The sequence below is a fragment of the Pristiophorus japonicus genome, unplaced genomic scaffold, assembly GCF_044704955.1.
Source record: "Pristiophorus japonicus isolate sPriJap1 unplaced genomic scaffold, sPriJap1.hap1 HAP1_SCAFFOLD_3505, whole genome shotgun sequence".
NCBI classification, from domain to species: Eukaryota; Metazoa; Chordata; class Chondrichthyes; family Pristiophoridae; genus Pristiophorus; species Pristiophorus japonicus.
In genome coordinates, this window is record NW_027253331.1 from 1 (window position 1) to 14,782 (window position 14,782).

The 14,782-nt window shown below is 52.7% G+C and overlaps 4 non-coding genes across 4 annotated transcripts; all 4 read right to left on the reverse strand.

The window, feature by feature from the left end:
- Positions 1 to 9,249: 9,249 nt before the first annotated feature.
- On the reverse strand, positions 9,250 to 9,322 carry trnat-agu (transfer RNA threonine (anticodon AGU)). The gene has a single exon. It is a non-coding gene; the product is annotated as a tRNA-Thr (tRNA).
- Positions 9,323 to 9,915: 593 nt separating this feature from the next.
- trnat-agu (transfer RNA threonine (anticodon AGU)) lies at positions 9,916 to 9,988 on the reverse strand. Its single transcript has one exon. It is a non-coding gene; the product is annotated as a tRNA-Thr (tRNA).
- Positions 9,989 to 11,940: 1,952 nt separating this feature from the next.
- trnat-cgu (transfer RNA threonine (anticodon CGU)) lies at positions 11,941 to 12,013 on the reverse strand. The gene has a single exon. It is a non-coding gene; the product is annotated as a tRNA-Thr (tRNA).
- Positions 12,014 to 14,423: 2,410 nt separating this feature from the next.
- On the reverse strand, positions 14,424 to 14,496 carry trnat-cgu (transfer RNA threonine (anticodon CGU)). The gene has a single exon. It is a non-coding gene; the product is annotated as a tRNA-Thr (tRNA).
- Between the last annotated feature and the right edge of the window lie 286 nt (positions 14,497 to 14,782).

Below are 14,782 nucleotides of genomic sequence, written 5' to 3' on the forward strand. Positions count from 1 at the left end.
GAGGGCGAGAAGAGTAGAGACAGGGGAGGGGAGAGAGAGTGGGGGGGAAGGGGAGGGAGAGAGGGAAGGGGACAGAAATGGGAAAGAGGAAGGGGAGAGAGAGGGTGGAGGGGAGAGAGATGGGAGGAATGGGAGACAGCGGGGAAGGAGAGAGATAGCGAGGGAAGGAGAGAGGGAGAAGGGGGAAGGTGCGAAAGCGATAGGGGAAGGAGAGAGAGAGTGGGAAGGGGAGAGAGAGAAGGGGGAAGGTGCAAGAGCGCCGGGGGAAGGAGAGAGAGAGAGGGAAGGGGAGAAAATGAAAAGGGAGAGAGGAAGGAGTGAGCGAAAGTGGAAGGGGAGAGAGAGGGGGAAAGGGAGAGAGAGAGGGGGGAAGGGAAGGGAGAGAGGGAAGGGGAGAGAAATTGGGAAGGTGAAGGGGAGAGAGAGGGGGAGAGAGATGGGGGAAGTGGAGACAGCGGGGAAGGAGAGAGATAACGAGGGAAGGGGAGAGCGAGAAGGGGGAAGGTGCGAGAGCGATGGGGGAAGGAGAGAGAGAGAGGGAAGGGAAGAAGAGAGTGAGGGAATGGTGGAAGAGGAGCGAGAGGGGAAGGGGAGAGAGGGGGAAGGAGAGAGAGGGGAAGGGGAGAGAGAGGAGGAATTGGGTAGAGGAGAGAAAGGGAATGGGTGAGAGAGAGTGCGGAAGGGGAGAGAGTGGGGAAGGGGAGAGAGGGGATGAGTGATAAAGAGAAACGGGGAAAGCGAGAGAGCGTAAAAAGAGGCAGAATGTGCAGTGATGGGGAAAGCAATAAGAGAGGGAGGAAGGAGAGTTTTCTTTCAGGGTTGGTCTCAGAGCTGTTTTATATTTATAACTTTTGTGAACTAACAGTGAATTTAAATACTGAGCTAATTTTGAGAAGGCCTCAGTGAGACTTGAACTCACGACACCTGATTTACTCGACCAGTGCTCTCACCCCTGAGCTATCGAGCCACCTGCTATGGGAAACACAGGTGAAGGAGCAGGAAAGAAAAAGAGAGGGAGGAGAAGGGGAGAATCTGATGGGAAAGGAGAGAGCGAGAGCGAGGGAAGGAGAGAAAGGGCGAGAAGAGTGGAGAAGAGAGGAAGGGGAGAAGGGGAGACATGGAGGAAGAGAGTGGATGTTGTTGCATGGTCAGTCGTGGAGCTGTTTAATATTTAGAATTAAAACTCTTGTTAATTGACAGTGAATTTTGAGTAAGAACCAGTAAGATTTGAACATACAACCAATGGTTTATAAGTTTACTGCTCTAACCCCTGAGCTACTAAGCCGCATTTGCAGATTACAACAGGGAAAGGAGTAGGAAAGAGAGCGGAAGGGAAAAGAGGAAACGGAAGGAGTGAGAGCGAGAGGGGGAAGGGGAAAGAGAGGGGGAAGGAGTGAGAGAGAGAGAGAGAGAGGAAGGGGAAAGAGAGACAGGGGGATGGGGAGAGAAAGGAGGAGGGGAGAGAGAGAAGGGGAGAGAGGGTGGAGAGAGTGGGTAGGGGAGAGAGGGGGGGAAGGTGAGAGGGTGAGGCGAGGGAGACGGGAGAGAGTGAGAGAGGGGAATGAGTGAGAGACGGGCAAAGCGAGATAGTGGGAAAGTGAGATGGGGTAAAAAGATGTAGAGCGGGTCATGATGGGTGTTATATATGTAAATCTGTAAATACCTTGTGTAACCACCAGAGGGCTCATTCCCTGAAGTCCTAAGGGATCCCACAATCCCTTGGGAGCACCTGTACTTAAGGAGGCCTCACAGGCTGCAGAGGCACTCTGGAGACCTGTAATAAAAGACTAAGGTCACAATTTGCTTTGAGCCCGCAGTATCTGGTCAGACTCTTTATTCATATACAACAACTGGCGACGAGATACAGATGACGAACCGAACGATGCAGAGAACAGTGGGCATCCTGGAGAAATTTTCGGAGGGAGATGATTGGGAAACCTTCGTGGAGCGACTCGACCAATACTTCGTGGCCAACGAGATGGAAGGAGAAACGAACGCTGCTTCTCCTCATCGTTTGCAAGGCACCAACGTATGGCCTCATGAAAAACCTGCTTGCTCCAGCGAAACCCACAGAGAAATCATACGATGAGTTGTGCACACTGGTCCGGGAGCATGGGAACCCGAAGGAAAGCGTTCTGATGGCGAGGTACCGGTTCTACACATGCAAGAGGTCTGAAGGCCAGGAAGTGGCAAGCTCTGTCACCGAGCTTTGGGGCCTTGCAGGACATTGTAAATTTTGAAGGACATTTGGAGCACATGCTCAAGGACTTCTATATACTTCGCAAACTTTTGCCTGTCGAGACCCCAACCTTGAGTAAGGCCATAGCGATAGCCCAGGCGTTTATTGCCACCAGTGACAATACTAAGCAAATCTCTCAGCACACAAGTGCTGTTGTTTTATAAACCTTTTATGATGGGGGTAGAGAGTCAAGGAGAGGGAAATAGGAGAGAGAGAAGGGGGGAGTTTGAAAGGAAAGGGCAAAGGCAGAAGAGAGTGATGCATATTTAAATACTAAACTAATTTTAAGTACGCCCCAGTGAGATTTGAACTCATGACCCCTGGTTTACAAGACCAGAGCTCTAATCCCTGAGCTATGGAGCCACCTGCTTTAATAATGACAGTGGAAGGAACAGAAATGAGAGGGGAAGGGGAGACAGGGCAGAAGTGAGAGGGGAAGGGGAGAGCGAGCGTGGAAGGAGTGAGAGAGAGAGTGGAAGGGGCGAGAGAGGGAGAGAAACGGGAGAGAGTGGTGAAGGAGTGAGAGAGAGGGGGAAGGATAGATCAGGAGAAAGAAAGAGGGGCAACGGAGAAAGAGAGTAACGGGGAAAGAGAGGTTAAGGGAAGAGAGAGGGAAGGAGTGAGAAAGAGTGAAGAAGAGGACAGAGCAGAAGGGGAGTGAGACAGGGGGAGGGGAGAGAAGGGAAGGGGAAGGGAAGAGAGGGGAAGGAGTGAGGGAGAGGGAGAAGGGGAGACAGGGAGGGGAAGGGGAGAGAGGGATGTGGGGAGAATGTAGAAGGGGGAGAGAGAAGGAAAGGAGTAGGAAAGAGGGAAGGGGAAAGAGAGGGAGGGGAAGGGGAGAGAGATGGGGAAGGGAAAGAGAGGGAGAAGGGAAGAATCTGAAAGGAAAGGGAAAGGAGAGAGGGACGAAAGAGTGAGAGAGAGGAGGGGAAGGGGAGAGAAAGGGAGGAAGGGGAAAGAGATGTTAAGGGGAGAGAGGGGGAAGGAGTGAGAGAGAGAGAGGGGGAGGGCAGAGAGTGAGGGGAGAGAGGGTGAGGTGAGTGAGGGGGAAAGGGAGAGAGAGGGGAATGAGTGAGAGACGGGGAAATCAAGATAGTGGGAAAGGGAGAGAGGGGTAAAAAGATGTCGAACAGGTCATGATGGGTGTTATATATGTAAACCTGTAAATACTTTGTGTAACCACCAGAGGGCTCATCCCCTGGAGTCCCAAGGGTTCCCACAATCCCTTGGGAGCACCTGTACTTCAGGAGGCCTCACAGGCTGGAGAGGCACTCTGGAGACCTGTAATAAAAGAGTAAGGTCAACTTTGCTTTGAGCCCGCAGTATCTGGTCAGACTCTTTATTCATACACAACAACTAGCGACGAGATACTGATGAACCCAAAGATGCAGAGAACAGTGGGCATCCTGGAGAAATTTTCAGAGGGAGATGATTGGGAAACCTTCGTGGGGCGACTCGACCAATACTTCGTGGCCAACCCCTGAGCTATGGAGCCACCTGCTATAAAGAAGCCAGGGGGAGGAGCAGGAAAGAGAGGGGAAGTGAGACAAGGAGGCAGAGAGAGGGGAAGGGGTGAGCGAGAGTGGAAGGAGTGAGAGGGGGGGAAGGGGAGGGAGAGAGAGAAGGAGAGAGAGAGGGGGGAGGGGAGAGAGATGGGGGGAAGGAGAGAGGGCGGGGGAAGGAGAGAGATAGTGAGGGAAGGGGAGAGGAAGAAGGGGGAAGGTGCGAGAGCGACGGGGGAAAGAGAGAGGGACAGGGGGAAGGGGAGAGAGAGAGAGGGAAGGGGAGAGAGAGTGTGGAAATGGGTGGAGGAAAGAGGGAATGTGTGAGAGAGAGGAAGATGTGAGAGAGAGAGGGGGAAAGGGAAAGAGAGGGAAGGGAACGGCAGAGAGTGGGGAAGGGGAGAGAGTGGGGAAGGGGAGAGAGAGGGGAATGAGTGATAAAGAGAAACGGGGAAAGCGAGAGAGCGGGAATGAGTAAAAAGAGGCAGAATGTGTAGTGATGGGGAAGGCAGGGAGAGAGGGACAAAAGGAGAAAGTTTTCTTTTAGGGTCAGTCTCAGAGCTTTTTTATATTTTTAGCCTTTGTTAATTGACGGTGAATTTTAATACTGAGCTAATTTTGAGTAGGGCTTTGCTGGAATGTTGAACCCGCGACCTCTGGTTTAATAGACCAGTGCTGTAACCCCTGAGCTATGAAGCCACCTGCTCTGCAACGGAGCAGGAAATAGTGGAGAAGGGAAAAGAGAGAGTGGCAGGGGAGAGAGAGAGGGGGAAGGGGAGAGAGTGAGGAAGGAGTGAGAGAGAGGGGGAGGGGGAGAGAGGGAGGAAGAGAGAGTGGAAGGGGAGGAGAGCGGGGGAAGGGGAGAGAGAGAGGGGAAGGGGAGAGAGTGGGAAAGGAGTGAGAGAGAGGGGAAAAGGGAGACAGGGAGGAAGAGAGAGGGGAAGGGGAGAGACAGACGGGGAGAGGAAAGAGGGGGGAAGGGGAGAGAGTGTGTGGAAGGGAGGGAGAGAGTGGATGGAGTGAGAGAGGCAAGGGGAGAGAGGGGGAAGGAGTGGTTAGTGGACAGAGGGATTAGGGAGAGAAGTAAGATAGACGAGGAAGGAGGGAGAGGGGAAGGAGTGGGGAGCGAATAAAAGTAGAGAGGGAAGGGGAGAGCAAGAGAGGGGAAGGGGAGAGAGAGGGGAATGGGAGTGAGGGGGAAGGAGAGAGGGTGAGCGATCGAGTGGAAAGGGGGCAGAGGGGAATGAGTGAAAGACGGGGTAAAAAGATGTAGAACGGGTCGTGATGGGGAAGGCAGAGAGGGCTTTGGAAGGGGAGAGAGAGTGCAAGAGAGACGAGCCTGTTGTTGCAGGGTCAGTCTTAGAACTGTTAAATATTTATAATTAAAGCCCTTGTTAATTGACGGTGAATTTAAATACTGAGCTAATTTTGAGTAGGCCCCCAGTAAGATTGGAGCTCACAACCAATGGTTTATAAGTCTAGTGCTCTAACTCAGAACTACTAAGCCACATTTGCAGTAGCTGACAGGGAAAGAGTAGGAAAGAGAGGGGAAGGGAAAAGAGAGAGTTGAGGGAGTGAGAGACAGAGGGAAGGGGAGAGAGAGGGGGAAGGAGAGAGAGAGGGAAGGGAAAAAAGAGACAGGGGGATGGGGAGAGAAAGGGGGAGGGGAGAGAGAGAAGGGGAGAGAGGGTGGAGAGAGTGGGTAGGAGAGAGAGGGAGAGGGGGAAGGTGTAAGGGTGAGGCGAGGGAGACGGGAGAGAGTGAGAGAGGGGAATGAGTGAGAGACCGGAAAGCAAGATGCTGGGAAAGGGAGAGAGGGGTAAAAAGATATAGAACGGGTCATGATGGGTGTTATATATGTAAACCTGTAAATACTTTGTGTAACCACCAGAGGGCTCATCCCCTGGAGTCCCAAGGGATCCAACAGTCCCTTGGGAGCACCTGTACTTAAGGAGGCCTCACAGGCTGGAGAGGCACTCTGGAGACCTGTAATAAAAGACTAAGGTCACACTTTGCTTTGAGCCCGCAGTATCTGGTCAGACTCTTTATTCATACATAACAACTGGCGACGAGATACAGATGACGAACCCAACGATGCAGAGAACAGTGGGCATCCTGGAGAAATTTTCGGCAGGAGATGATTGGGAAACCTTCGTGGAGCGACTTGACCAATACTTCGTGGCCAACGAGATGGAAGGATAAACGAACGCTGCCAAACGAAGGGCGATTCTCCTCACCGTTTGCAGGGCACCAACGTATGGCCTCATGAAAAACCTGCTTGCTCCAGCGAAACCCACAGGGAAATCGTACGATGGGTTGTGCACACTGGTCCGGGAGCATGGGAACCCGAAGGAAAGCGTTCTGATGGTGAGGTATCGGTTCTACACGTACAAGAGGTCTGAAGGCCAGGAAGTGACAACCTATGTCGCTGAGCTAAGGGGCCTTGCAGGACATTGCAAATTTTGAGCACATGCTCAAGGACTTATTTGTACTTGGCATTGGCCACGAAACTATACTTCGCAAACTTTTGACTGCAGAGACCCCAACCTTGAGTGAGGCCATAGCGATAGCCCAGGCGTTTATTGCCACCAGTGACAATACAAATCAAATCTCTCAGCACACAAGTGCTGCGAACAAGGTGATGTTATTTTATTAACCTTTTATGATGGGGGGAGAGGGAGAGAAGGAAAGAGAGAGAGAGCGAGAGAGAGAAGGGGGCAGTCTGAAAGGAAAGGGAAAAGTGAGAAGGCAGAAGAGAATGCCAGAAATGAGAGATGCATATTTAAATACCAAACTAATTTTGGGTAGGCACCAGTGAGATTAGAATTCACGACCCCAGTTTTACAACACCAGTGCTCTAACCCCTGAGCTATGGAGTCATCTGCTTTAATGAAGCCAGGGGAAGGTGCAGGAAAGAGAGGGGAAGGTGCGAAAGGGAGGCAGAGAGAGGGGAAGGGGAGAGCGAGAGTGGAAGGAGTGAGAGAGAGGAGAAGGGGAGAGAGAGGTGGAGGAATGGGAAAGAGTGGTGAAGGAGTGAGAGAGAGAGGGAAGGGTAGATTGGGAGAAAGAGAGAGGGTCAGGGGAGAGAGAGGGACGGGGAAAGAGAGGTGAAGGGAAGAGAGGGGGAAGGAGTGAGAAAGAGTGAAGAAGAAGAGAGAGGACAGGGGGAGGGGAGAGAAGTGAAGGGGAAGGGAAGAGAAGGGAAGGAGTAGGAGAGAGGAAGGGGAAGGGGAGAGAGATGGGGTACGGAAAGAGAGGGGAAGGGTAGAGAGAGGGAGAAGGGAAGAATCTGAAAGGAAAGGGAAAGGAGAGAGAGAGGAGGGAGGGAAGAGAGAGTGAGAGAGAGTGGGGAAGGTGAGAGAGTGGGTAAGGGGAGAGAGTGGGGAAGGGGAGAGAGTGGGGCAGGGGAGAGAGAGTGGGGAAGAGGAGAGAGTGGGGAAGGTGAAGAGAGTGGGTAAGGGGAGAGAGTGGGTGAGTGGGGAAGGGGGGAGAGAGTCGGGAAGGGGGAGAGGAGAGAGAGGAGAAGGGTAGAGAGAGAGGGGAAGGGGAGAGAGTGGGGAAGGGGAGAGAGAGTGGGGAAGAGGAGAGAAGGGGAGAGAGGGAAGAGAGTGGGGAAGGGGAGAGAGTGGGGAAGGAAAGAGAGGGGAAGGGAAGAGAGAGGGGAATGAGTGAGAAATGTAGCGAGGAAAACGAGAGAGCGGGAACGAGTAAAAAGAGGCAGAATATGTAATGATGGGGAAAGCAGAGAAAGAGGGAAAGGGACAAGAACAGGGAAACCTTTTGTTCCAGGTTCGGTCTCGGAGCTGTTTAATATTTATAATTAAATCCCTTGTTAAATGACGGTGAATTTAAAAACTGACCTCATTTTGTGTAAGTCTCACTGAGATTTGAACCCACGACCCCTGGTTTACAGGACCAGTGCACTAACCCCTGAGGTATGGAGCCACCTGTTTTGGGAAAGACAGGGGAAGGAGCAGGAAAGATAGGGGAAGGGAAAAGAGAGAGTGGAAGGAGTGAGAGAGAGGGGGAAGGGAAGAGAGAGAGAGAGGGGAAGGGAGACAGCGAGGAAGAGAGGAAGCTGGGGAAAGAGAGGGAGGGGATGCAGAGAGAGAGAGTGTGTGGAATGCTGGGGAGAGAGAAGGGAAGGAGTGGGAGAGAAGGGAGGAAGGGGAGAGAGAGGGGGAAGGGGAGAGCGTGAGGGGAGGGAGGGGGAAGGCGGGGAGAGGGGAATGAGTGACAGACGGGGAGAGTGAGAGAGGGAAGGGGAGAGAGAGGGAGCCGAGTCGAGAGAGGGGAAGGGGAGTGTGAGGGGAAGGGAGAGAGAGGGGGAAGAATAGAGAGTGAGGGGAGAGAGGGGGAATTAGAAAGAGGGTGTGGTGAGGGAGGGGGAAAGGGGGAGAGGGTAATGAGTGATAGACGGGAAAGCAAGATAGTGGGAAAGGGAGAGGGGGTAAAAAGATGTAGAATGGGGCGTGATGGGGAAGGGAGAGAGAGATTTGGAAGGCGAGAGAGAGTGTAAGAGAGACGAGAAGATAAGAGGGGGAAGGGTGTGAGGGGAGCCTGTTGTTCCAGGGTCGGTCTCGGAGCTGTTTAATATTTATAATTAAAGCCCTTGTTAATTGACGGTGAATTTAAATACTGAGCTAATTTTGAGCAGGCCCCAGTGAGATTTGAACCAACGACCCCTGGAGACAGGGAGGAAGAGAGAGGGGAAGGGATGAGAGAGAAGCAGAGAGGGGAAAGAGAGGGAGGGGATGGGGAGAGAGTGGCGAAGGAGTGAGAGAGCGACGAAGGAGTGAGAGAGCGGTGAATGGGAGAGAGGGAGAAGGGAGAGAGGGGGGAGCAGAAAGGGAGAGAGGTGGGAATGGGCCAGAGGGGGAGGGGGAGAGTCTGATGGGAAAGGGGAGAGTGAGAGCGAGGGAAGGAGAGAAAGGGAGGTGGGAAGGGGGTGAGAAGAGTGGAGACAGCGGAGGGGAAGGAGAGAGTGGGGGAGAAAATGAAAAGGGAGAGGGGAAGGAGTGAGTGACAGTGGAAGGGGAGAGAGAGGGGGAAGGGGAGAGAGTGGGTGAAGGGGAGAGAGAGGGGGAAGGGGAGAGAGGGAGGGGGAAGGGAGAGAGTGGGGGAAGAGGAGAGAATGAGGGGGAAGGGGAGAGAGAGGTGGAAGGAGAGAGAGAGGAAAGGGGAGAGAGGGAGGGGGAAGGTGAGAAAGGGGTGAAGGGGAGAGAGAGGGAGGGGAACGGGAGAGAGAGGGGAAGGGAAGAGAATGGGGAAGGGGAGAGAGTGGGGAAGGGATGAGGGGAATGAGTGATAAAGAGAAACAGGGAAAGCGAGAGAGCGGGAAAGAGTAAAAAGAGGCAGAATGTGCAAAGCAGGGAGAGAAGGAGAAGGAGAAAGGCTTGGTCAGGGGGCGAAAGGCAAGAACAGGAGAGACTTTTGTTTTCGGATCGGTCTGAGAGCTGTTTAATATTTATAATTAAAGTCCTTGTTTATTGACAGTGAATTTTGAGTAGGCCCCAGTGAGATTTGAACCCACAACTCCTGGTTTACTAGACCAGTGCTCTAACCCCTGAGCTATGGAGCCACCTCCACTGGGTAAGACAGGGGAAGGAGCAGGAAAGAGAGGGGAAGTGAAAAGAGAGAGTGGAAGTAGTGAGAGAGAGGGGGGAAGGGGAAAGGGAGCGAGTGGGTAGGTAGGAATGAGAGGGAGGGGAAGGGGAGAGTGTGGGGAAGGAGTGAGAGAGAGGGGGAGGGGAAGACAGGGAGGAAGAGAGAGGGGAAGGGGAGAGTGAGGTTAGAGGGGGAAGGAGTGAGAGAGAGGGGGAGGGGAGAGAGAGAGGGGGAGGGGAGAGAGAGGGGGAAAACCTGAAAGGAAAGGGAAAAGAGAACGACAGGAGGGAGGGAAAAGGGAAAAGAGAGAGATGCAGGGGAAGGGGAGAGTGAGCGTGGATGGAGTGAGAGAGGTGGAAGGAGTGGTTAGCAGACAGAGGGGTTGGGGAGAGAATAAGATCGACAAGGAAGGAGAGTGAGATAGTGGGAAAGGGAGAGAGATATTTGGATGGAGAGAAAGTGTAACAGAGATGAGAAAAGAAGAGCAGAGAGTTGTTAAAGGGTCAGTCTCAGACCTGTTCAATATTTATAATTAAAGCCCTTGTTAATTTACAGTGAATTTCGAGTAGGCCCCAGTGGGATTTGATCCCACAACCTCTGGTTTACTCGACCAGTGCTCTAACCCCTGAGCTATGGAGCCAACTGCTTTGAGAAAGATAGGGGAAGGAGCAGGAAAGGGAGGGGAAGGGAGAAGAGAGAGTGAAAGGGGTGAGAGAGAGGGGAAGGGGAGACAGCGAGGAAGAGAGGGAGGCGGGGAAAAAGGGGGAGGGGATGGAGAGAGAGAGAATGTGGAAGGGTGGGGAGAGAGGGGAAGGAGTGGGAGAGAGGGGGAGGGGAGAGAGTTGGTGGGGAGAGAGTGGGGAATGAGTGAGAGAGAAGAAAGGAAGGGGAGACTGGGAGAAAGAGAAAGGGGAAGGGGAGAGAGAGGTTAAGAGGAGAGAGGGGGAAGGAGTGAGAGAGAGAGGGGGAGGGCAGAGGGGGGAAGGGGATAGAATGAGAGAGAGGGAAGGGGAGACAGCGAGGAAAAGAGTGAGGTGGGGAAAGAGAGGGAGGGGATGGAGAGAGATAGAGTGTGTGGAAGGGTGGGGAGAGAGAAGGGAAGGCGTGGGAGAGAAGGGAGGAAGGGGAGACTGGGAGAAAGAGAGAGGGGAAGGGGAGAGAGAGGTTAGAGGGGGAAGGAGTGAGAAGGGGAGGGGAGAGAGAGGGGGAAAACCTGAAAGGAAAGGGAAAAGAGAAAGACAGGAGGGAGGGAAAAGGGAAAAGGGGAAAGAGAGAGAGTGGAAGGAGTGAGCGAGAGGGGGAAAGGGGAACAAGAGGCAGGGGAAGGGGAGAGAGTGGGGAAGGGAAGAGAGAGGGGAGGGAGGGAGAAGGCGGGGAGAGGGGAATGAGGGGAAGACGGGGAGAGTGAGCGAGGGAAGGGGAGAGAGAAGGAGCCGGGTAGAGAGAAGGGAAGGGGAGTGTGAGGGGAAGGGAGAGAGAGGGGGAAGGATAGAGAGTAAGGGGAGAGAGGGGGAATGAGAAAGAGGGTGTGGTGAGGGAGGGGGAAGGGGGAGAGGGGAATGAGGGAGAGACAGGGAAAGTGAGATAGCGGGAAAGGGAGATAGCGGGAAAAAGATTTAGAACGGGTCGTGATGGGGAAGGGAGATAGAGTGCAAGAGAGATGAGCCTGTTGTTGCAGAGTCGGTCTGAGAGCTGTTTCATATTTATAATTAAATCCTTTGTTAATTAACAGCAAATTTAAATACTGAGCTAATTTTGAGTCGGCCCTAGTAAGATTTGAACCCATGCCCACGGGTTTAAAAGACCAGTGCTCTAATCCCTGAGCTATGGAGCCACCTACTTTCAGAAAGACAGGGGAAGGAGCAGGAAAGAGAGAGGAAGGGGAAAAGAGAGAATGGAAGGAGTGAGAGAGAGGGGGAAGGGGTGAGAGAGTGGAAGGAGAGAGAGAGAAGGGAGGGGAAGGGGTGAGAGAGTAGAAGGAGTGAGAGAGAGGGGACAGGAGGAACGAGTGAGAGAGAGGGGAAGGGGAGAGAGTGGGGATGGAGTGAGAGAGACGGAAGGGAAGACAGTGAGGAAGAGAAGGATGTGGGGAAAGAGAGGGAGGGGATGGAGAGAGAGTGTGGAAGGGAGGGAGACAGAGGGGAAGGAGTGGGAGAGAGAGGGAGGGGAGAGAGCGTAAGGGGAGAGAAAGGGGAATGAGGGAAAGAGAGGGGGAAGGGAAAAGAGAGAGTGGGAGGAGAAGGGGCGGAGGAGGGGAAGGAGTGAGAGAGAGGAGAGAGGAAAAGAGAGATGGAGTGAGGGGCAAGATAGAGGAGGAAGGAGAGAGAGGGGAAGGAGTGAGTAAAGAATGATAGGGGAGAGGGGAAGGGAAGAGGGAGAGGGGAGAGAGGGGAATGAGTGAGTGATGGGGAAAGCGATAGCGGGAAAGGGAGAGAGGGGTAAAAAGATGTAGAATGTGGAAGGCGGAGAGAGATTTTGATTGAGAGAAAGTGCAATCGAGACGAGAACCTGTTGATCCAGGGTCGCTCACGGAGCTGTTTGATATTTATAATTAAAGCCCTTGTTAATTGACATACTGAGCTAAATTTGAGTAGGCCCCAGTGAAATTTGAACTCACGACCCCTGGTTTACGAGACCAGTGCTCTAACCTCTCAGCTATGGAGCCGCCTGTTTAGAAACAAATAGGGGAAGGAGCAGGAAAGAGAGGGGAAGGAAAAAGAGAGAGTGGAAGGAGTGTAAGAGAGAGGGGAAGGGGAGAGTGAGCGGATGGAGTGAGAGAGGGAAGGTGAGACAGGGAGGAAGAGAGAGGGGTATGGGAGAGAGAGGGAGGGGAAAGGGAGCAAGAGGGGAAAGAGTAAGAGAGAGGAGAGAGGAAAAGAGAGGGGGAGGGGGAGAGCGGGAAGACGGGAGTGAGAGGGGAAGGAGAAAAGAGAGGGGAAGGGGAGAGAGAGGGAAGGAGTGAGGAAAGAATGAAAGTAGAGAGGGGAAGGAGAAAGGGGAAGGAGAGAGGGTGAGGCGAGGGAGGGGAAAGAGGAAGAGGGGAATGAGTGAGAGACGGGGAAAGGGAGATAGTGGGAAAGGGAGAGAGGGGTATAAAGATGTAGAACGGGAGAGAGAGATTTGGAAGGGGAGAGAGTGGGGAAGGGGAGAGAGGGGAGAGAGGGAAGGGGAGAGAGTGGGGAAGGGGAGAGAGTGGGGAAGGGGAGAGAGAGGGGAAGGGGAGAGAGTGGGGAAGGGGAGAGAGTGCGGAAGGGAACAGAATGGGGAAGGGGAGAGAATGGGGAAGGGGAGAGAGAGGGGAAGGGGAGAGGGTGGGGAAGGGGAGAGAGTGGGGAAGGGGAGAGAGACGGGAAGGGGAGAGAGTGGGGAAGGGGAAAGAGTGGGGAAGGGGAAAGAGTGGAATGAGTGATAAAAGTAGCGGGGAAAACGAGAGAGCGGGAACGAGTAAAAAGAGGCAGAGTGTGTAGTGATGGGGAAAGTAGGGAGAGAGGGAAAGGGTGGGTCAGGGGACGATAGGGGCGAGAGACAAGAACAGGAAAGCCGTTTGATCTTGGGTCAGTCTCAGAGTTGTTTAATATTTACAATTAAAGCCCTTGTTAATTGAAAATGAATTTAAACAATTTTTGAATCGGCCCCAGTGCAATTTGAACTCACAACACCTAGTTTACAAATCCAGGGCTCTAACCCCTAAGCTATGTAGCCACTTTTGCTGGTAAAGATACGGGAAGGAGCAGGAAAGAGAGGGGAAGGGAAAAGAGAGAGTGGAAGGAGTGAGGGAGAGGGGGAAGGGGAAAGAGAGGTGGAAGGAGAGAGAGAGAGAGGAAGGGGAAAGAGAGACAGGGGGATGGGGAGATAAAGAGGGAGGGGAGAGAGAGAAGGGGAGAGAGGGTGGAGAGAGTGGGTTAGGAAGAGAGGGAGAGGGGGGAAGGTGAGAGCGTGAGGCGAGGGAGACGGAAGAGAGTGAGAGAGGGGAATGAGTGAGAGACGGGGAAAGCAAGATGGTGGGAAAGGGAGAGAGGGATAAAACGATATAGAACGGTTCATGATCGGTGTTATATATGTAAACCTGTAAATACTTTGTGTAACCACCAGAGGGCTCATTTCCTGGAGTTCCAAGGGCTCCCACAATCCCTTCGGAGCACCTGTACTTAAGGAGGCTCACAGGCTGGAGAGGCAGTCTGGAGACCTGCAATAAAAGACTAAGGTCATACTTTGCTTTGAGCCCGCAGTATCTGGTCAGACTCTTTATTCATACATAACAACTGGTGACGAGATACAGATGACAAACACAACGATGCAGAGAACAGTGGGCATCCTGGAGAATTTTTGGAGGGAGATGATTGGGAAACCTTCGTGGAGCGACTCGACCAATACTTCGTGGCCAACGAAATAGAAGGAGAAACGAACGCTGCCAAACGAAGGGCGATTCTCCTCACCGTTTGCAGGGCACCAACGTATGGCCTCATGAAAAACCTGCTTGCTCCAGTGAAACCCACAGAGAAATCATACGATGAGTTGTGCACACTGGTCCGGGAGCATGGAACCCGAAGGAAAGTGTTCTGATGGCGAGGTATCTGTTCTACAAGTACAAGAGGTCTGAAGGTCAGGAAGTGGCAAGCTATGTCACCAAGCTAAGGGGCCTTGCAGGACATTGCAAATTTTGAAGGACATTTGGAGCACATGCTCAAAGACTTCTTTGTACTTGGCATTGGCCACGAAACTATACTTCGCAAACTTTTGACTGTAGAGACCCCAACCTTGAGTAAGGCCATAGCGATAGCCCAGGCGTTTATTGCCACCAGTGACAATACTAAGCAAATCTTTCAGCACACAAGTGCTGCTACAAGTACTGTGAACAAAGTGATGTTGATTTATAAATCTTTTATGAAGGGGAGAGAGAGAGAGTGGAGGGGTGTGGGGAGGGGGGCAAGGAGAGGGAAAAAGAAGGGAATGGGAGAGAGAAAGAGAGGGAGAATGAGAGAGTCTGAAAGGAAAGGAAAAAGTGAGAGTGAGGAGGGAGAGCGAAAGTGAAAAGGCAGAGGAGAGAGATGCATATTTAAATACTAACTTTGAGTAGGCCCCAGTGAGATTTGAACTCACGACGCCTGGTTTACGAGACCAGTGCTTTAACGCCTGAGCTATGGAGCTACCTGCTGTAAGGAAAACAGGGGAAGGAGCAGGAAAGTGAGGGGAAGGGAGACAGGGAGGCAGAGAGAGGGGAAGGGGAGAGTGAGGGTGGAAGGTGTGAGAGAGAGAGAACCTGAAAGGGTGGGAGGAATAACACACAGGTATTTAAATACTAAATTGGCCGAGTGAGATTTGAACCCACAGACACTGGATTACAAGATCAGTGCTCTAACCCCTGAGCTATGGAGCCACCTGTTCTGGGCAAGACAGAGGATAGAACAGGAATGAGAGGGGGAAGGGAAAAGAG